Here is a 23,147-nt window from a genome sequence, read left to right on the forward strand (position 1 = left end):
TGGAACCAGCTCAAAAGTAGTGCGCTACACGGGGAATAGTGTGCTAATTGGGACATAGCTTAGGCCTCTGGACACACTCCAGCTTCTAGAAGCATCTGTCACTTGAGCCTGGAAAATGACTCCTCATTGGAAGGGAGTGGAGGCAACACTTTTCTTCCTTTCTTTTATTGTCTTCTTTCTTTCGCCCTTTCTCTCCTTTTCTTTCATTCATTCCCTATTTCCACATTCACTTAAGACACTTGGTTAGGAGTGAATACTGTTGCTCTAAAAATAAACAATTCTAAGAGGGACAATATACAACATAGACTGAGTGTACAACACATTAGGAACACCTTCCAAATATTGAGTTGCACCCGCTTTTGCCCTCAGAACAGACTCAATCCATCATTGCATGGACTCTACAAGGTGTCGAAAGTGTTCCACAGGGATGCTTGCCCATGTTGACTCCAATGCTTCCCACAGTTGTGTCAAGTTGGCTGGATATCCTTGGGGTGGTGGAAAACTATTGAGGGTGAAAAACTCAGCAGCATTTCAGTTCTTGACACACTCAAACCAGTATGGTAGTAGGTACGCCTACTACCATACCCCTTTCAAAGGCAATTCAATATTTTGTCTTGCCCATTCAACCTCTGAATGGCACATATACACAATCCATGTCTCAATTGTCTCAAGGCTTAAAAACCCTCATTTAACCTGTCTCCTGCCCTTCATCTACACTGATTGAAGTGGATTTAACAAGTGACATCAATAAAGGATCATAGTTTTCACCTGGATTCATCTGATCGGTCTAAATCATGGAAAGAGCAGTTGTTCCTAATGTTTTGTACACTCAGTGTATTTGGCCATAACGTCACATTGTCCCAATCCCAAATTTGTATTAACTTAAACCTGAAGCTCAAATAATTCTAAATAAATATTGCGAGTGTCCGAATGCCCTTACTTCCGTTCTAAACAATAGGGATTGGGGTATGCAGAATTCTTTTTTTATTGTATGTGAAATTTTGAAAACTGAGTATGCTTTAACCCTTTACACTTGTGGGAATTGGCATACAGTACATGGAAAACGCTAAACTTAAATATTTCTTACAGAAGAAATATGAAATGCATAAGCATGATAACAATTGAAAGGGAACAGTTTGGAGATTATGGTCAAATTCTTAGACCAAAGTTGAGGACACAACAGTTCACCTGACATGACTGAATCCAAACATTACACTGTTGATTTTGTGATTTTACATTTACTGTACTTTTTGCCGCATTTGTTGATAACGAAATCAATAAATACTTTGGATACATTCAGTAACACGACAAGAATATTCCTGGAAAATGTGGGTTAGGTGCAACATAGGACAAAAAAATGACAAGGGTTTGAGTGAGAAGACTAGTTGGCCACACACCTCTCCAAAGTGTGCACACTTCCTAAGTAATTTCAATGCACTTTTATGACTCAGAGTCGTCAGCTATAAAGGTGTTTGTTGAGCTCTCCTAGCTGTGCCGTTGAGGAACTAGAGCAAGCACACTTGTAGTGGTTTTGTATGGAACACAACCCTGCATCCTGCCATCACACAATTACTGTTGTTATTTACGCAATCCAAAAACTGCCCATTATAACCACAATCTGGGTCAAGTGGGCATAATTTGAAAGCTTGTTCTATTTCCAACATAACTAGCTAATTTATAAAATAAGATCTTACAGCATTAGGCTTTCACAAGGCAATTCAGAGAAACAGGTCCTAATTTTGGTGCACGTAGAAAGGAGAGCGTAGAAAGGAGTCATGAGTGCATTCAGGTGCATATTCCGCGGTGAATTTTCTTCACAATAGATGAACATGGGTTGTTCTGAACAGAATAAGCCTATGTCATATTATAACTGTACATCAAACATAGTGATCAAAAACGTTGACACAATATGACAAGTTTTATGATAGGGAAATGTGAAGTGCACATTTTGTCTTGCTTGTATGACATCAAAGCAGTATTTATTATAATCCTCAACATCTCATCTTTCAAAATACATCAAGTCCTCTTAATTTACAGCATTTGCTTCACGCAGACAATGTTTTTTTTTGTGGCTAAAGTTGCCCAATAAGCACCAGGGCTGTGGGCAACTTCTTGTCGCGTGCGGTGCTCAAGTTCAAAATGGCTGTCATTTACGGCATGATACTACTGAAGATCCAATCCATGATACTACTGCGATCCAATTTAGGCGCTTATTAGCACCCAAATGTGCCATTTCCAACCCGTATACTGGTACAAGTCTAAAGGGCTACATGCCAGGATGTCATACTCATTTCGACTTTCCATCTAGTAGAATTTGCTGTACACTATTGAGGAAGAGAACAGTCCATCGAGACCAGTGTGTCAAGACAACAGCTGATTATCACCTGAGGGGACACGCTGTGCCAAAATGAACGAATGGCAATTAGATGACACATTCTCAGTAGGATGAGCCTAGTATGCTGATATTTGTTGCTTTACTACATTTGTTTTTACTCAAAAGCACATTCTAAGTAGTAGGCTAGCCAGATTTTGGACATGGCTGTTGTGTACAATTTAACTGTCATCATTACACCTAAGCATTTTAAACCACAACACTGATACTAACAATCCCTTCCTTTTATTTTGACAGCCTACCATGTCAGCCCTGCACTACATGGATGTTCAACTGTTATTCAGGTAGCTACTACCACTGCAATTGCTATGCCCTGGGGGAGAGAAGGGAAAGTTTTGTCTGGCAATTGACTTCAGGTGGAAATGTAGATGGTGGACGATACAGTAACAGGTTGGCTCCTCTGGGACCGTTGGAAAAACAGAGGCAGGTATTTCGATCAGGCATGGGGACGCCCCTGCATTGTGGCAGATGGCTTTTTTCTCCCTCCCCTCACAGGAGCATCTGGATCCAGAGAGCAGATATTTGTGTGTGTGTGTGTGTGTGTGTGTGTGTGTGTGTGTGTGTGTGTGTGTGTGTGTGTGGTGTGTGTGTGTGTGTGTGTGTGTGTGTGTGCAGGCATGTGTGTGTGTAGAAGCAGAATGAAATATGAATCAATCTTTCCTAGGGTCAAAGACTGAGCACTAGCATCTTGGACCTGAGGTCTGCTGGCTTAACAGTGGCGATAGGAAGAAAGAGAGCGAGAGAGGGTGGGCCATGATGTGGCCATTGTGGGGACTGCCAAAATAACTGTGTGTTTGAGCTTTTATTTGTGTTGGGAGTGGCTTGAAGTGAATGTTGAAAAGGGGAGGACACCGATGAGGATACTGAGGAGTACAGTGTTATTACAAAAGGCAAAATGAATAAATTATCCTGCAAACTTTAAAAAGTACTGTAAAATAACTAATATTTCCTGGTTCACTTGCGATTTGTTATGTACATTTCCCGGACTCCCCTCCAACTTAAACTCTCCTCTAGCTCTCCTCTCCTCTCAACCTTAAACTCAGACTTATTTCCAAATATACATTAAAGTAAGCTTGCTAACTTATTGACCCTGCTTTGTTAATTCCTTATTGAGGTCAATCTAAGCTGTTTTTATGTCCACCCCAAACCTGATCACAACCAGTCATCCTGCTGAGTGTAAGACACGTTCTCTCTCTCAATTTCTACTCCCCTACTCCAGCTAGATGTCTTTGTGTGAGGATAGTAGTAACGATTTTATGACCTCCGTACTTTTAAGGGCCGCCATAGCCCTTTAATTTGGCAACATCAGCTAGATCACAAGGCCTTGCCGCACTGTGGTCGCCGTCTTGCCACAGAGAACAAGCAGAGCCCGGGCAATGTGAAAGTCAAGGCTCTAGGGAGAAGTTGACACTAGGCAGTTGCACAGATCTAGGATCAGCTTATCCAGCTCAAATGTTAACTGTCATCAGTAAGAGGTGAAATGGAAAACTGCCAATACATGTAAGGGCTACTTTCACCACCAACTCAATCTGTTAACACTGTTCCTTACATTTCTATCTGCAAATCCAGAGCCTGAATAGATCATATCATCTCAGACTGTACAATAGTCAGAAATAGATTACACGAAAATTAGCCTACGTTTCCATGTTTTATTGATTTCCAGAAAGCTTTTAATTTTGTATATAGGGATCTTTTAGCCTAGTTTGACACAGTTTGCTAAAGTCAGGAATTGGTGGGAAATGTTATCATGCAATCCAGTCTCTATACAAAGTACCAATTGCTTGTGTGCATGCTAATGAATATTATACAGACTGGTTTCCCACACCCTCGGGGGTAAAACAAGGAAATGCCTTATTACCAACTTTGTTTGCTATGTTTATGAATGATTTGCTAAAATAAATTAAACAGTTAAATATTGGAGTAAGATTTACAGTATATGCTGATGATATTATTTTGCTTGGCAGAAACTGAACAAGACCTGCAGAAAATTGTATTAGGTACAGTCAATTGGTTCAAAAGATGGAAACTCGTGATCAACCAGACAAAAACACAGATAATGCATTTTCGAAAACCAGGTACTGTTACGATTGTGTGGAGAGACAGACCAAGGCGCAGTGTGCTCTGAGTTCCACATCTTTATTTTTGTGAAACTTAAAAAACAAAAAAGGAAAAAAACAACGAACCACAACATAAGAGGTACAGCATGCACTAACTCAAAATAAGATCCCACAAAAACCAGTGGGGAAATGGCAGCCTAAATATGATCCCCAATCAGAGACAACGATAAACATACCAGGCCAACATAGAAATAAAACAACCTAGATAACCCACCCTAGTCATACCCCGACCTAACCAACATAGAGAATAAAAGGCTCTCTATGGTCAGGGCGTGACAGTACCCCCCCCCAAAGGTGCGGACTCCGGACGCAAAACCTGACTCTATAGGGGAGGGTCTGGGTGGGCATCTAGCATTGGTGGCGGCTCTGGTGCCGGACTTTGGCCCTGCCCAGACCACGGGTCCGGCCATGGAGCCGGGTAGAACGCCGTGCCCGGACTGGGCCTCGGCGCAGAGGAAGGCTCCGGCCATGGAGCTGAGTTGGCCGCCATGCCCGGACTGGGCGCCGGCGCAGAGGAAGGCTCCGGCCTTGGAGCGGGACTGGACACCGTGCCTGGACTGGGCATCGGTGCAGAGGAAGGCTCTGGCCTTGGAGCTGGACTGGACGCCGTGCCTGGACTGGGCACCGGCGCAGAGGAAGGCTCCGGCCTTGGAGCTGACTGGACGCCATGCCTGGACTGGGCACCAGCGCAGAGGGAGGCTCCTGCCCTGGAGCGGTACTGTACGCCTTGCCTGGAAGCTTCGGAACGTTGACCGTCGCAGGAAGCTCCAGACTGTGGACCGTCGCAGGAGGTTCCGGACTGTGGACCGTTGCAGGAGGCTCCGGACTGGAGACCGTCGCCGGAAGCTCCGGACTGGGGACCATCGCCGGAAGCTCCGGACTGGGGACCATCGCCGGAAACTCCGGAATGGGGACTGTCGCCGGAAGCTCCGGACTGGGGACCGTCGCAGAGGAAGGCTCCGGCCATGGAGCTGAGTTGGCCGCCATACCTGGACTGGGCGCCGGCGCAGAGGAAGGCTCCGGCCTTGGAGCGGGACTGGACACCGTGCCTGGACTGGGCATCGGTGCAGAGGAAGGCTCTGGCCTTGGAGCTGGACTGGACGCCGTGCCTGGACTGGGCACCGGCGCAGAGGAAGGCTCCGGCCTTGGAGCTGACTGGACGCCATGCCTGGACTGGGCACCAGCGCAGAGGGAGGCTCCTGCCCTGGAGCGGTACTGTACGCCTTGCCTGGAAGCTTCGGAACGTTGACCGTCGCAGGAAGCTCCAGACTGTGGACCGTCGCAGGAGGTTCCGGACTGTGGACCGTTGCAGGAGGCTCCGGACTGGAGACCGTCGCCGGAAGCTCCGGACTGGGGACCATCGCCGGAAACTCCGGAATGGGGACTGTCGCCGGAAGCTCCGGACTGGGGACCGTCGCCGGAAGCTCTGGACTGGTGACACGCACTTCAGGGCAAGTGCGAGGAGCAGGCACAGGACGTACCGGACAGGGGAGGTGCACTGGAGGCCTGATGCGTGGAGCCGGCACAGGTTGCACCGGACTGGTGACACGCTCTTCAGGGCGAGTGTGGGGAGCAGGCACAGGATGTACCGGACTGGGGAGGCGCACTGGAGGCCTGATGCGTGGGGCCGGCACAGGTTGCACTGGACTGGTGACACGCTCTTCAGCACTCTCATCGCCACCACCTCTCTCCAGAATCTTTCATCGAGTTCCTCCTTCGACTCCCTGACGGTATCTGGCTCATTCCTTAGCTCCGCCGACCACCCCGTGTGACCCTCCCGAAACAAATTTGGGCTATCTTTTGGGCTGTCTTTGTGGCCGCGAACCCCGGCGTCGTCGCTGTACTCCCTTCTCTCCTTGCGTCTTCCGCCAAGGAAGGCAATCCTGTCCTGCCAGGATTTCCTCCCAAGTCCAGGATCCCTTCCCCTCCAAGATCTCCTCCCAAGTCCAGGATATCTTCTCCTCCTGGACACGCTGCTTGGTCCTGTTGTGGTGGGATCTTCTGTTACGATTGTGTGGAGAGACGGACCAAGGCGCAGTGTGCTCTGAGTTCCACATCTTTATTTTTGTGAAACTCAAAAAACAAAAAAAAGCAAACAAACCATAACATAAGAGGTGCAGCATGCACTAACTCAAAATAAGATCCCACAAAAACCAGTGGGGAAAGAGCTGCCTAAATATGATCCCCAATCAGAGACAATGATAAACAGCTGCCTCTGATTGGGAACCATACCAGGCCAACCTAGATTACCCACCCTAGTCACACCCTGACCTAACCAACATAGAGAATAAAAGGCTCTCTATGGTCAGGGCGTGACAGGTACTAAGAGAAGTGTTTTTTCATTTTGTTTTGGTGTAGAAATTCTTGAGTTTACTAGCAATTATAAATATTTGGGTAATTTTAATGATGAACATATTACCTTTCTATACAGAACATCTGTCCTGGCCGACTCAGCAAGTAGAGCTCTTGGGGGAGTTATAGGAAAAACCAAAACACTCAAAGATATTGGTTATGCTACGTATTCCAAACTGTATTAGTCATGCGTTTGTCCTGTTCTGGACTCCTCAGCAGGAGTGTGGGGTGCTAAGAGGCATCTCAAAAACGAACATGTCCATAACAGAGCAGTACATTACTTTTTAGGTGTCCACAGATTTGCACCTATATTTGCTATAACTGGGGACTTGGGCTGGGAACCCTGTGAGGTGAGATGGAAGCCGTGTACAGTGAGACTTTGGAATAGACTGTTGGATATGCCAATTGCAAGAATAGCCAGTAGCATTTTTCAATGGGATCTATCTAGAGGGGGAGCCTGGGCAACTGAAATGTCTGACCTTTTCTAATGGTCTGACTGTGAACATCTGTATAAAAACCAAACTAATTGGAGACATATTTATTTTTAAATAACGTGATGCAATTTGAATTCTTTTTTTTTTTTATTCCCACAGAAGAACGTTGTTTCTTAACGTTCTCGGAAAAATGTCACAATGTTAATTTAAATACAACCATGAGGAAACATGCTGATGTATTGAAATTCCAACAGTAGAGTGTTTTTTTTAACGTTCTTTGAACTATTTGAGAACATTCCCCATGTCAAACCAGTTGGAGAACATTTTTAAAACATTACCAAACATTTTATTAATTGTAACCATGTTTAAACTTTAAGGAAACATTCTGTTAAAGTTATTTTGCCAAGTTCCTTAAATGTGCTGAGAATGTTCCACATTCAAACAACTATCTTGCACCATTCCCAGAACATTGTATGCCAAATAACCATAGGACAACCATGCTCTCCCCAAAATATGGTTCTGGGAACGTTATATGCTAGCTGGGTTGGCTTTGAAACATTCTCAGCACATTGAAGTAACTCAACAAAAAAAACGTAATTTTCTTGGTATTTCATTACTTTAACAGAACATTTCATGAAAATGTAAAGATGATTACATTTCATTTATATTTTGGTAATGTTCTAGGAATATTCTATACTTGTTTTGACATTGGGAATGTTCTAAAATAATTCAGATAATGTTAAGAAACAACGTATACTTGTTTCTTCAGCATACTGTTTCCACCAGGTTTCTTTTTAAAGTCATGTTCTCAAATAGTTTGTTCTTCTCAGCATCAACAAAACTCTCACTATCCTCTAAGTGTGTTCAGGTGTGTTGGCTTCCCCACTAATTGGCCACACCTGATCTTAATGAGTGTTTGTTAACTTTGAAATGGGGTCTGTTTGAATAGACTAAAATGAACAACTTCGTATGAGTAAAAAGAAAACATGGCATTCTAGCTCCATCCAACTTCCATGGATAGAGAACAGAATATTATTGGTTCTAATCTCACTGATCCCACAATCAAAAAGAAATGTGTTTGCATGATTAATGCCTAGGCAAATTAATTTCCATGTGTCCTATCTGTGCTTGGAGTTCAAAACAGTAAAAGTAAGTTATAACATTCTTCTCAGAATGTTAATAAAACCTCCCAGGAAATTTTTCAGGTAACCATAGTCAAATGTTCTCAGAACCTCTCTGAAAACTAAAAATGTATGTTTCCAGGCACATTTTACACTTCCGTTTAAAAAACATTCTGTTTTACCGGTCAGGAAGCATATGGCTTTTTTCCCCAGAACCAATGGGAAACCAAAAACATACTTTCTCACAACTTCCAAGAAACCAAATGTGCTAGCTGGGTTTTCAACATTTAAGAGTATTAGGTCTATAACATGTATGAACAAGCCCCCTTCTCTCCCAAAGTTCTAAGAGTGTTTTTCAGAAATGACAGACCTTACCCCATAGGCACTCAGTGTTCATAAATATTCACATTTTTGCCCAGTACATAATGTAACATATTTGCAAGACCAGTATTAGGCACAGCTGTAATAAACAGTATTGTGTGAAACTACCACTTTGGGTTTTGACACAACCGAAACGTTGGCAAGTTAAATAATTTGTAATGAAAAGTATTTGTGGATGGTTTAGGGATGTGGGGTTAGCTATTGGTGATCCGGATGGGTACATTATTACCTCATTGAATGTTGAAAAATAGAAGACCACTTCTAAGATAATTTTTTTTGCTTCTTTACCAAATTGAATGACTCAGCAAAAAACTAAACAAAAACAAACTATGTGAGAGTGCTCACTGTCATGTACTCAATAATTGTATGAAGTCAATTTGTAAGTCGCTCTGGATAAGAGCGTCTGCTAAATTACGTAAATGTAAGTCATGTTGGAAATTCATAAAATGGTGAATCCTTTCTTCCAAATAATTATAGTTGCCCCTCCCCTTTTGTGGTATGACAAGCACCCACTTCCTGTTTTGGTTTGTGCTGGCAGGAGGTCCTTGGTGTAACACTCAAGACTTCCTCTTGTAAACAGAGCATGCTACCCACACAGCCCATGGCTCTACACTCTACACTGCCTGCCAAGAGATCACTGAGATGGAGGGAGGTAGAGAGGGAGGGAGGCAGAGAGAGGGGAAGAGAGAGCGATAAAGAGGGAGAGAGCAAAAGTGAATAACAGAGTGACCAAACACCAAGTTAGATTAAGAAATTATTAGAGCAGAAATAAATACATGTACATTAGATGGACAGACGTGAAGTGAGACAAAGAATGACAAAAACGAGACATAGTCAAATAATTCCAAACTGAACAAAATTAGACCATGATAGAGGCTAGAGAATAGTAGAGAGACAGAAAGAGAAAGCCAGACAGAAGAATGGGAAAGAGAGAGAGAAAAAGGGAGTTTTAGAAGTGGGGGAGCGAGTGAGGGAAACGTAGTCTTGGGCTGTGTCTCGGACTGTAGTTTTTTTCTTGGTTTCCTGATTGCCTGTTCCCTTGAGGTCTCTGGGTGAGTTTGGTCATGATTCACGCTGCAGAAACGTAACACTGGGCCTGCAAAACACATTTACTCGGAAAGTTCTGGATTCTGGAGCTACAGTATTTCAAGTCTCTCCCCTCTTCCCTCCTAGGCTGCTGCTGTGATAATGTTAAGATTGCTCTAGTAGCAGCACTGAATCTCAGACTCTGTTCTGCGCTTAACCTTTATTTCAGTGTGAGCTAATCAAATTTTAAAAGCACATTTAGCCAATCCCAAACAGAATGTTTGAATTGGGGTGGCCATACACGTATCCCTTTTCCGTCAGAGGATTGTTTGGATCTTCTGGTTTGTAAAACTAACCCCATGCCTTCCTCTCTGTCTTTGTAAACAGTCAAAGCCCACTGGGACTTGTCATAGAGGGGCCCAGGGGAGTCTCCATTGTGCCCTGTACGTGTGTCTGGTTTCGGGTTACTCATTGTCCCTATAACCTCAGATCTAACTCAGACATAACTATGACCGTGAGATATACATCCCACATCTGACCATGGATCAGTTCTTAAAGGGGAGACTTCCCCCGGAACCCATGCGGCTGCCTGTCTGAGTTGTAGGGGAGGAGATAGGAGGTACCCACTGCAGTGTGCCTCTGAGTCACAGGGACTGTGGACCACATGCCACACACACACCACTGCAATGTATCAGGCTATAACTCATTCTGATGGGGGTGGTGGTGAGCGTTTGGGAAATGGAGAGGAGGAGGGGATTCATGATTGACTTGACTATTGGCTTATACATGTAGTCATGAGTGTGAGAGAGGAGGATGGTATAGAGTGAGGAAGAAAGATTGGGGTAAAATGACTCAAATTAACTCAGAGGGGAATATGGCAGATTAATTAAGAGAAACGAGCAAGAAGGCAATTACAGTCAGAAGACAGTTACAGTCAGAACGCAATTACAGTCGTAAAATATGGAGATTGGGGAAGGAGAAAAAAGACAGAAAGGTAACTTGAGTAATGTAGAGGGAAGAGTAATGGAAAGATTGACCAAGAGGTGCAGTCTGGAAGTGATAGCACAAAACGAAGGAAAAAAAGTGAGTTCATAATAAAAAGAGGAATCAGAGGAGAGGGAGGAAATACTATACTGCAGAGGAGGGAGGGAGGGAGAGAGAGAGAGAAATCCATTTGAATTGAATTGAGAGCGAGAGAGAGAGAGAAAGAAAGGGAGAAAGATAGAAAGGGGTAAAGGATGTTTAAAAGTGTGTGAATAGTTGGATCAAGGTTCAGAGAGACTGGGAGTGAGGGAGGGACAAAGGGAGGGGTTCAGAAAGGCAGAAAGTGAGAGAGAAGAGGGAGAGCGAGCAAGAGGAGGATTCTGGGCCGAGAGAAAAAGAGAGGGCAAAAAAAGAAAAGAGGATGAACCCAGATGGTTGCCTATGTTAATTTAAAGATTGTGGTGGTTGGGTCTAATGCAAATATCTGAAATGGGGGGAGATTAAGAGTGTAAGGTACTGAGCTCTGAGAAGCAAGTCCAAAAGCTCACTACTGTACTGCACTATACTAAACTGTACTGCACTGCTGCCCCATTTGCTGGCAATCACCGGCAATCACCAAATCCAGGTGGAGTTCCGGTCGATGAGAATGGTATAGGTATAGATTTTAAAACATGTGGGGGGCACCCTGGTATATGTGTGGGGGGCATCCATCTGATGTTTACCATCAATAATTTTGGCACCCCGAACCTTAAGGGTACACAGCATTTAGTATTGTTATCAGATAAGTTGATACCTGCAATACCTACAGTTGAAGTTGGAAGTTTACATACACTTAGGTTGGAGTCATTAAAACTAGTTTTCAACCACTCCACAAATTTCTTGTTAACAAACTATAGTTTTGCCAAGACGGTTAGGACATCTACTTTGTGCATGACACAAGTACATTTTCAAACAATTGTTTACAGACGGATTATTTCACTGTATCACAATTCCAGTGGGTCAGAAGATTTCATACACTAAGTTGACTGTGCCTTTAAACAGCTTGGAAAATTACAGAAAATGATGTCATGGCTTTAGAAGCTTCTGATAGACTGATTGACATAATTTGAGTCAATTAGAGGTGTACCTGTGGATGTATTTCAAGGCCTACCTTCAAACTCAGTGCTGCTTTGCTTGACATGGGATAATCAAAAGAAATCAGCCAAGACCTCAGAAAAACATTGTAGACCTCCACAAGTCTGGTTCATCCTTGGGAGCAATTTCCAAACGCCTGAAGGTACCACTTTCATCTGTACAAACAATAGTACGCAAGTATAAACACCATGGGACCACGCAGCCGTCATACTGCTCAGGAAGGAGATGCGTTCTGTCTCCTTGAGATGAACGTACTTTGGTGCAAAAAGTGCAAATCAAATCAATCAATCCCAGAACAGCAGCAAAGGATCTTGTGAAGATGCTGGAGGAAACAGGTACAAAAGTATCTATATCCACAGTAAAACGAGTCCTATATCAACATAACCTGAAAGGCCGCTCTGCAAGGAAGAAGGCACTGCTCCAAAACCGCCATAAAAAAGCCAGACTACGGTTTGCAACTGCACATGGGGACAAAGATCGTACTTTTTGGAGATGTCCTCTGGTCTGATGAAACAAAAATAGAACTGTTTGGCCACAATGAGCATCATTATGTTTGGAGGATGTTATGTTTGGAGGAAAAAGGGGGAGGCTTGCAAGCCGAAGAACACCATCCCAACCGTGAAGCACGGGGGTGGCAGCATCATGTTGTGGGGGTGCTTTGCTGCAGGAGGGACTGGTGCACTTCACAAAATAGATGACTTCATGAGGTAGGAAAATTATGTGGATATATTGAAGCAACATCAAGACATCAGTTAGGAAGTTAAAGATTGTCCATTTGAAAGACCAATTTGGGACCAATGACCCCAAGCATACTTCTAAAGTTGTGGCGAAAAGAAAGTAAAATTACTTCACTTCAATTCTTCAAAAAGGGAACAATAACCATGTGTTATTATTGTGCCCAATAAATGTGAAGCTTTTGAGGGGGGGAACTATAAAAGGCTGTGTAAAAAAAAAATGCGCAGAAGCTTTGCTTTTTTTAGCTATCCGGAAGAGGCGTCCAGAGAATTCGGCAATTGGCAATGCAGTGTGGGGGGGGGGGTATTCCACCCTGGCACTGAAATACATAAATATCTTCCATCTGGTGATGATGTCATCACTGGGTGTCTGTTTTATCTGTTTGTTTATTGTTTACCAAAAAATACATAATAAACAAAACAAAATCAATATGGCTGAAGTTTACTGATGGGAGAGATGGAGTTGTAGCCATGGTTTGTTGTTCCTTTCACCGATCCAGCCCTTCCTGATAGGTTAAGGCAAAGACGTAAGACAAAGAAAAGGTACACTGAAGTATATAGGGGATAAGGGAGAGACAATATGAATCTATACCAATCAGTGACATCATCAGCTAAAGGCCACCATAACAGTACCAGATCAGGGGCTTCTACTGACGCTGAATATGGCATAAGCAGTCAATACGACAGGGAAAGTGTAGTCACGTCATCAGATAGGGGCATGCAGGATCTCAGCTCTGATGTGGAAGCCACTGCTCCCCGTTCAGGCCAGGCAAATCGGTCAGGGAGGTAGCAAAACGCTGACCTCAATGGAAAAGAATGTAAATCCTTTTTCTTTCTCTCCTTCCCCTCCCCTGCAATTTAATTCAAGCAATATGTGCCTTTGGTAACTCTCGTCTTTTGCAGCGAGAAGAGAACACTTTTTTTCCCTATCTGATTCTCTCGCTCTCCTTCTCTTCCTCTTTAGTCTTCGCTTTCTCCATTGCTCTCACTCTGTTTTTCCTCCTCATCACTCCCTCCCCACTTTCACTGCCTCTTTCCCTCCCCCTCATTTGTCTTGTGGCGGGTTGGGGATTGTCTTCTGGGCTTGTTTGGTCGGTACGTCACAGTGCCACGTCGGAAAGCTCTCCTCTCTTTCCATCTCCCCATTGCCTCATGGCCAGAACTCTGCCTTGGGAAAACAAACCCCATCCAGTCCAAGTCAAGGCTCTAATTTAGTAAAACCAAATACAGTTGTTCCAGTTTTTGCAAATGCAAAGTCTATGCTTTAGCTTGGGAGAAGAGAAGCAGGGCTTTTGGAGTTTGTGTTGAGCGTGTTTTGTTTTTGCACATTTCAGGGGATTTATTGCAGATCTGTATTGACCCTGAGTTCCCCAGGTCATCCTTCCTGTGGTCCTGGCTCACAACCAGCCCCCCATGAAAACATTTGGTAGAGGGATGCCCTCATGTTACCCATACCCAACACACAATATCTGACCCCAAGACACAACATGACGTCCAATTCAATTTGACTTGTATAGCATTTTTTATAAATAAATTTGTTGCAATGTATAGGAACCTAGGCTCTAAATCCCCGAAGAGCCAGCAAAAACAACAGTGTCCAGGAAAACCTCCCTAGGTAGCAAGAGACAGAGGAGTCAGACTCAAGAGGTGGAACCCATCCTCCTCTAGCTGGCCGGGTGGAGGTTCAGAATACTTTCCTCATGCCTTTCTCATCACTTGCGGCAAAAAAATGGTGAAGTTAGCACTGTACCATTTCTAAGGGTTGTCACGGTAGAGAGATGAAAAGGCTACTGTAAGTGTTTTTTATGATCTCATATGAAGTCACTTGATTGCCCTTCACTGGTGTTCAGATGTAGATGGCCTGTATTCATCGCTGGCCTCCATCACCAACTCAAGACATTCGATCCAAAATTCGATCCACTCATGCAAAATACCCATTTCTCTTGTAAAGCCTTTGTGCTGCTTTCCAGTAGGGAGTGAATTTCCAAATATCTCTGGTTCATGTGTTTATTCAATCAATTTGCTCTGCTATTTTAGACTGGCTCTAATTGAGAGAGAGGGAGTTAGAGAGTGAAATTAAGGAGAGGGCCGTGGTGGTAGCTATTCGAAGCCCTGTGCTGGGCGTTCCTTACATTTCTGTGGTCCTGGTCCGCTCATGGAGGGTGCTGCTGCTTGCCTCTTCCAACGGTAGCTAAATGCCAGAACACGACCAAAAATTGCTAGATAGATTTTCTAAATATACCTTTTCAATGCTCCACTATTGTGTCTTTCAGGCCAAAATTAGGCTATTTAGAGATTATATCAACATTGGATTGTAATGGTCCAGAACCAAAGCTGGTGAAGGCGAAATCAATGGAGGGTTTTAGAAAGGCTACACTAGGGGTTAAGCCAAGCATTATCTTACAGCTGGCTGGCATGGGTCATCTGGTTTCTATCTTGTGGTAAGACGGCCTTCAGGATCAACAGGATGACAAAGAAGGAAGAGGTGGAGGAACGCTCCTACTATGACTCTGGAGAGGCCCTATATTTTAGAGAGAGTTCACAAACGCAATTCCTTGTCAACATGGACCTGCAATGTTTTTACGTATGATATGACATTCATGAAGTCCATAAGAATTGTTTGTAATATACCAAGAATTAGCTCATTGTTTACCTACTATAATTCATGTAACATACAGGGCTTATTTTTAATTTAGTTTGTTCATGAAGTGTTTACAGGTACAATGAATCAACCTATGAAAAAAGTTCAAATGCATCCATGGAGCTCTTACGCCATTGACCTGTTCAGAACTTTACTCCCAGAGCCAATGAGGCACAGCAGCCACTGAGTCTCCACTGATGGGGAAAACATCTGGGGTCGAAATGGATGGAGATGGATTTATCACCTCTGGGCTAGAGGAGGCTCTTGCCATGGACTTGCTGCACCACACTGCTAGATGGTAGGGAGAATGTGACTAAAACTAGCATCTTATCCATTCAAAGGGATGTGGATTATATACACACACTTTTTCACTTAATATAAAGGAAATACAACTTCTGGTCAACAAAGAAGGAAACTAGCTGATAGCTGCTGAGGAAAGTTGGGGTAACTCTTCATTTTAAGGGGTCCTTATCACAGCGTAATTACATGTGTAATTACACTGTAAAAAGTATTGTAGTTAATTGTAAAAACTCATAGTTACACTGTAATAACCACATGTAACTGGTGGTAATTGTAGTCTGTAATTTCAGAGGTGTAGCAACACATGCTTGTTACCATGCTTGTTACAAATGGGCAAGTTTCCACTAAATTCACCAATTCTGTGTTTAGTTTCTTCTCAGCTGAATCGATCAGTAATAACTGTAATCTCTTGAGGACAGATGCACTGGGTGTCCAAGATTACAATGTTTGGAGGCTCAATAGACTCTAATTACCTACCTGTCAATGCGCACTCTTCAAAATCTCCACGCAATGTTGTTGCCATCACTTGCCCGCAAAGTGCCATCTGGGTTAACTTGGTTGAGTTTACAAAAATAGATCAGATATACGTCAACCTCACTGACTGGGGTCATCCCATACGGGTGTCATTCCAGATATAATTTGACGTATTTACATATAATTCATGTGTACGTTACCCATTATGACAACCTGAAAGGGAAGAGGAAAGGAGATACCTAGTCAGTTGTACAACTGAATGCATTCAACTGAAATGTGTCTTCCACATTTAACCCAACCCCTCTGACCCTCCTTGCCATCCAAGTGAGAGAATAAACCCACCGGTACAGCACAGAGTACATGTACTATCTACATAAGTACAACGCAATTACTAGGTTTTAAACAGGATTATTTAAAATGAAGTGTATCTTGAGAGGAATTTGTAATTAATGTGTACTTCTATACTGTAGTACGTTACCTATCCTGACAACCTGGCCCTAATTTTAAAGCTTCTGGAAGCACCATCCAAGTGAGAAAATAAACACACTAGTACACCACAGAGTACATGTAATATCTGCATAAGTACAACTAGGTGTTACACAGGATTTAACTAGTTAAAATGAAGTGTATCTTGAAGTGTACTTACTTGTAATTATTGTGTACCTACAAAGTACGTTACACATTCTGAAAATCTAAAATAGTGAGAAATCCAAGTGAGAAAATAAGCACACTAATACACCACAGAGTACATATCTGTAATATCTGCATAAGTACAAGATTGTCGCTGCACAGGATTTAACTTGTGAAAGTGAAGCGTAACTTTATAGTTACCTGTGAGTCATTTCAGAAGCGAAGCGAGGCGACCATCTCTGTCGGCGCCGGAAGAGAGGTTTCTATACAATTACTTATTAATAATACTTAATAATACTTATTACCCATTCCCAAGTGAAAATACCTACAAACATAATATGAGCTTCTACTTTAGGAAACTTTATTGCAACATGTAAAAGACCTTACATTTCTTACAAAATAAAATATTTTTATTGTTAGATTTAAAAAAATTAAATGATTAAACAAAGATATAGGCATAGGCCACAAGGTTCAGAGAAGATAAGACCATTGAGCCCAGCTAACGTTAGCTAGCTAGTTAGCTAGCGAAAAGCGACCATAGCATATTTGCCATCTTTAGGTAGCTAGCTAGCTACTGTAGTCAAGGCTAGAAAACTAGCTAGCATGCTAGCTAATCAACAACAACAACAAAAACACAGATTGCATGGAAAGTATATTCTGTAGATCAGTGGTCACCAGCCGATCAATCGCAATCGACTGGTTGATCATCAAGGCATCCCTAGTCGATCATCAAACATTTCTGTAGAAAAGCCAATTATAAAGGCTTGGCCTCCTTTTTTTTTCCATTTGCGTTGTGCTGTTGGCGGTAGGTGCACATGATTCAGATTCCCTGCGCACCGGGTAGGCAAAGTGTTCCCATTTTGAACCATTTAACTTCTCTGAATTAACAGATCTACCTGGCGGACTGGGAGATCTGTGTCTAAATTGAGTGTGCCTACTGCGCTAGCCAATCGGATCGCTCGTATAGTGTATCGATAGCCCTGCTACTTTATTATTATTAGCAGCTCGTCATGTCCATTTTAATATCAAGGAATATTTCACTTTCTCTGGTCATAGGAACAACATGAATTAATGCAGGAGGCAGATGTGGTGAGAATCGATTTTCACCATCAGGTGGAAGAAGGTGTCCCCCTCTCTCTGGTCAGTCTCACTGGAGGAAAGGAAGGAGAGATGGGACCGTGAGACCTCTGTTGCTCTCTCCCTGCCTCGGCTGAGAGTAATGCTATGTTCAAAACAACTGGGAACTCGGAAATCTCAGACTTTCGACCTCAGTGCGTTCAAGACAATTGGTATCGCGGGACAAAAACGAGATCTGACTGGGAAAAATAGTTTTGAACCGGTCATCCAACTCGGAATTCCATGTCGAAATTGGGTATCTTTCTAGAACTCCAACTTTCCGACCTGAAAATCACTGACGTCATGAAAAGCGAAACAATTTGCATAGAAAACGTACTCTCTCCTGTGTTGACATTTTTAACCTACAACACAGTTTATTTCGCGGCAATCATTGATGTCTGACATTATTTTAACAGTTTTAGAAACTTCAAAGTGTTTTCTATCCAATTCTACCAATTATATGCATATCCTGGCTTCTGGGTATGAGTAACAGGCAGTTTACTTTGGGCACGTCAGTCAGGCGGAAATTCAGGAAACTATCCCAGAGAGGTTTCAAGGATCCTTTTGGTCCTAGATTTGGTGCAGAGAAAAATGTCTATGACTTGGGTGACTGGAGTCTCTGACAATTTTATGGGCTTTCCTCTGACACCGCCTATTATATAGGTCCTGAATGGCAGGAAGCTTGGCCCCAGTTATGTACTAGGCCATACGTACTAACCTCTGTAGCGACTTACGGTCAGATGCCGAGCAGTTGCCATACCAGGCGGTGATGCAACCGGTCAGGATGCTCTTGATGGTGCAGCTGTAGACCTTTTTGAGGATTTGGGGACCCATGCCAAATCTTTTCAGTTTCCTGGGGGGAAAAAGCTTTTGTCGTGCCCTCTTCACGACTGTCTTGGTATGTTTGGACCATGATAATTAATTGGTGATGTGGACACCAAGGAACTTGAAACTCTCGACCCCTACAGCCCCGTCGATGAGAATGGGGGCGTGCTCAGCCCACCTTTTCCTGTAGTCCACAATCCTCTCCTTGGCCTTTCTGACATTGAGGGAGAGGTTGTTGTCCTGGTACCACACTGCCAGTTCTCTGACCTCCTATAGGCTGTCTCATCATTGTCGGTGATCAGGCCTACCACTGTTGTGTTGTCAGCAAACTTAATGATGGTGTTGGAGTCGTGTTTGTCCACGCAGTCATGGGTGAACAGGGACTACAGGAGGTGACTAAGTACACACCCCTGAGGGGCCCCAGTGTTGAGGATCAGCGTGGCAGACGTCTTGTTGCCTACCCTTACCACCTGGGGGCGGCCCATCAGGAATTGTGTCGTCTGTGGATCTGTTGGGGCGGTATGTGAATTGGAGTGGGTCTAGGGTACCCGGGAGGATGCTGTTGATGTGAGCCATGACCAGCCTTTCAAAGCACTTCATGGCTACAGACGTGAGTGCTACGGGGTGGTAATCATTTTGGCAGGTTACCTTCGCTTCCTTGGGCACAGGGACTATGGTGGTCTGCTTGAAACATGTAGGTATTACAGACTCGGTCAGGGAGAGGTTGAAAATGTCAGTGAAGACACTTGCCAGTTGGTCCGCGCATGCTTTGAATACATGTCCTGGTAATCCGTCTGGCCCCGCAGCTTTGTGAATGTGGACCTATTTGAATGTCTTGCTCACATCGGCTACCGAGAGTGTTATCACACAGACATCCAGAACAGCTGGTGCTCTCGTGCATGCTTCAGTGTTGCTTGCCTTGAAGCGAGCATAAAAGGCATTTAGCTCATCTGGGTTTCCCTTTGTAGTCCGTAATAGTTTTCAAGCCCTGCCACATCCGACGAGCGTCAGAGCCAGTGTAGTAGGATTCAATCTTAATCCTGTATTGACACATTGCTTGTTTGATGGTTCATCTGAGGGCATAGCAGGATTTCTTATAAGTGTCCGGATTAGTGTCAGTAATCCATGGCTTCTGGTTGGGACTTGTACGTGCGGTCACTGTGGGGACAATGTCGCCGATGCACTTATTGATGAAGCCGGTGACTGAGGTGGTGTACTCCTCAGTGCCATTGGATGATTCCCGGAACATATTCCAGTCTGTGCTAGCAAAACAGACCTGGAGCGTAGCATCCGCGTCATCTGACCACTTCCGTATTGAGCGAGTCACTGGTACTTCCTGCTTTAGTTTTTGCTTGTAAGCAGGAATGAGGAGGATAGAATTATGGTCAGATTTGCCAAATGGAGATTAAAGTATGGTGCATTGGGATGCTTTCAGAAAGTTTTACATTTGTAAGAAGCATGGTAAGAAGCATTCGTTGTTACACCCCTGTAATTACAGACCGCATTTACCCCATGTTATTATAGTGTAACTATGAATTATTACAATTAATATAATTATATATAATATAATTAATACATACGTAATTACACTAATAAGGATCCCGTAAAATGAAGTATTACTTAAAGTTGTCCATTTTAGAATTTGGACCATGTCTACAGAAACAGACAGACTTGTGGATGACCCCTGTCAGATGGCCTCCAGTGACCTATTCTCTGAAACTGGGGTGGACAACTGCACCCATAACTGAAGCTGAGGAGGAGAGAGATTTACACTGTTTCCCAGCTTGGAGGCATCACCATGGAAACCCAACAATAAGCGTTACCAGATGTCGGTCAAATATGGTGGAAAAAAATACAAAACGTTCTTGTTGTGTTGTTTGCTAATATGGTGTGTACAGGGGATAAGTACTGAGCACAGAGCTTAGGGACAACCAAGGGAGGAAGTGTACATTTAACAAATCAACCTTTTCATTATCTACCTACTTCAATGTTCTGTATGTGATATATGCATATCTATAGGCGTTATGACAGAATGAAAGAGATTTGGCCACCCTATTTCTACTGAAAAAAATATATAAAAACGCAGCATGTTGTTGTTCCCATGTTTCATGAGCTGAAATAATAGAACCCGGAAATGTTCCATACATACAAAAAGCTTGTTGCTGTAAAATGTTGTGCACTCATTTCTCCTTTGCCAAGATAATTCATCCACCTGACAGGTGTGGCATATCAAGAAGATGATTAAACAGCATGATCATTACACAGATGCACCTTGTGCTGGGGACAATAAAAGGCCACTCTAAAATGTGCCGTTTTGTCACACAGCACAATGTCACAGATGTCACAAGTTTTGAGGGAGCATGCAATTGGTATGCTGACTGCAGGAATGTCCAACAGAGCTGTTGCCAGAGAATTGAATCTTCATTTCTCTGCCATAAGCCAACTCCAACGTCGTTTTACAGAATTTGGGAGTACATCCAACAGGCCCCACAACCGCAGACCACATGTAAACCACACCACACCAGGACCTCCACATCCGGCTCCACCTGTGGGATCGTATTTCTGTCTGTAATGAAGCCCTTTTGTGGGGAAAAACTTATTCGTATTGGCTGTATTCTGATTGGCTGGGCCTGGCTCCCCAGTGAGCCAACTGAGCCCCTGCCCAGTTATGTGAAATCCATAGATTACGGACCAATTGATTTATTTCTATTGACTGATTTCCTTATATGAACTGTAATTTTTGTTGTTTAGACTCTACTCGAATGGCATAATAATGCCATGCCTTGTAACAGAAATGTATCTAATGTTATCAACCAAGGTTTGATATGAGACACAGCATGACAGGTATTTCTCTCATTCCCACAACCGCTCAGTGAAGGTGCTAGCAATGGCATTTCAAATAAAACATTCTGTTGTCTCCTGGCTAGCTGCCAAGCTAAACGTAGCTGCAGAGAGCTAGCTGATCCCAGTGAGCCTCCTACTCAGCACATGCCAGAGGGCGTGATGAGGAACAAGGATGGGATGGGCCGGTCTGTCCGAGAAGCCCATTGAAGGATTAGGAGTTAGGACATACTGCCAAGAGTCTGGCGTTAGCCCCGTCCCACTGACCCACAGGCCCGTCTTGTACAGGATATGCTGGATCAAAAAGGTGGTTAACCCCTCGACACGTTACGATTGCTGGGATTTTGCTAGGATCCCCTTTCCTTTGTGAAACATTGTTAAGAGGAAGCATGACATGTTAACTATTCTTCAAGCTAGCAAATTAATTGAGAACTTGTCCCCCAATAGAGTGTTTTTTAGAATTGAAGATAAGGAAGGAGGATGGTGCTGGCTTTTATGACACTGTCCAACGTCCTGTTCGTTATGTGGCACGGAATGACTGCTCGCCAGTGACTGGAAGGTCATCGAGGATAGCAGTCATAGTCCAAAACCGCAGCTTGTATTGTAGGTCTTGAGATGGTCAGAAGGGAGACCGCAGGTTTGCACAACTTCAGATGTCTTCATTTGACAACAGACAATGATAGGAGATGAATGGGTAGGGAGGAAGATGGATGAATTATTGAAGAGAAATGAATACCTTTTCATAGAGGAGCATTTATCATTTAAATAAACAGCACAGCAATGGTCATGAGAAATTGTCCCTTAAGTCCAGAAGGATTGTGTTTCTTTACATTTGATCAAACTGGGACCACCATGCTCATTTCCGGTCAGATGCAGGAATCTTTCCTTCTCCCAATTCTCCTCCCACTCTTATTACACCCTCCCTTACTTTCTCGTTCTCTCTTTACTTAACTTGGTAGCGTTTGACTACCCGCCTGTTCTTTCCTGCATTGGAAATCAGCCCATACACTCACACACAGACCAGAGGTAGACTTACCCATTCCCTCAAAATAGTGACGTAGGTAAAGCATACATTAAAGCTCTGAGTGTATCTCTGCACATTATGTATTAATATTATCCAGTATGTTTCATAATGCATAAGTATGTAACATTTTATATTTCAGTGTTTAGAGACAATTTTTTTGTCCTCTGCCTGACCCTAGAATGGTTCCCCTTTATTTGTAGAAATCTGACCGTTGACTTGAGCTCCAGATATTTGTTTGAAACATCAACCCAGTCGCCTTTCAATTCCTAGCTCACTGCTGGACACTGCTGTGAGAGGTTGGGCAGGGTCAAAGTGTTGTTTGAGGACAAAAATCTGTCTAACACAATAAACCAGATCTCAAATGTCATCCCGAAATCTCTCCAAAAACATTCCTGTTGATTTGAGCTCAAATAAAACATGATGTGGTACCCTTTGTAACACAGTACCTGCATGCGGTGATGGGATTTTAAATTGGCAGGTAAAAAATGTTGTGAATCACATGTAAAAGTATTTCTCCTGACATCAAATAGGCCTATGGTCTCTACCACTTTTCAGAAATGTGCTGCAAACGTGTTCCATGCCAGTTTTCGTGTGAGTAAAAGTTCAGTTCAACTCTTCTAG

This window comes from Salmo salar, chromosome ssa06 (assembly GCF_905237065.1).
Source record: "Salmo salar chromosome ssa06, Ssal_v3.1, whole genome shotgun sequence".
NCBI classification, from domain to species: Eukaryota; Metazoa; Chordata; class Actinopteri; order Salmoniformes; family Salmonidae; genus Salmo; species Salmo salar.